Genomic DNA, 302 nt, shown 5'->3' on the forward strand with positions numbered 1-302 from the left:
AGGTTGGCAAGACCTGCCGCTGAGAAATTCACTCATCAAAAGCTTTTTGTGCCTCCAGAGACGCTGGTCGTGGGGATTTTAAGGAGGTGCCGACTGGGCCGGCTCGTTTGGGTGTGCTGTGCCGGGTGGCTGTCGGTGGGAGGCTGAGGCCGGCACAGTCACGCTCGCACAGCTTCCGTCGTGACCCAGTAAACCCAGTCAGACCTGACCGGGGCTCGCTCGTTCCCCTGCGCGTTCACGCACGCCTCCGCCGCTTTCCTGGCGTTCCCGAGGGCCCAGCAAACCTGTCCCGCCGGCGGGAC

The sequence above is a fragment of the Cariama cristata genome, unplaced genomic scaffold (genome assembly GCF_000690535.1).
Source record: "Cariama cristata isolate BGI_N322 unplaced genomic scaffold, ASM69053v1 scaffold22167, whole genome shotgun sequence".
Classification (NCBI taxonomy): Eukaryota; Metazoa; Chordata; class Aves; order Cariamiformes; family Cariamidae; genus Cariama; species Cariama cristata.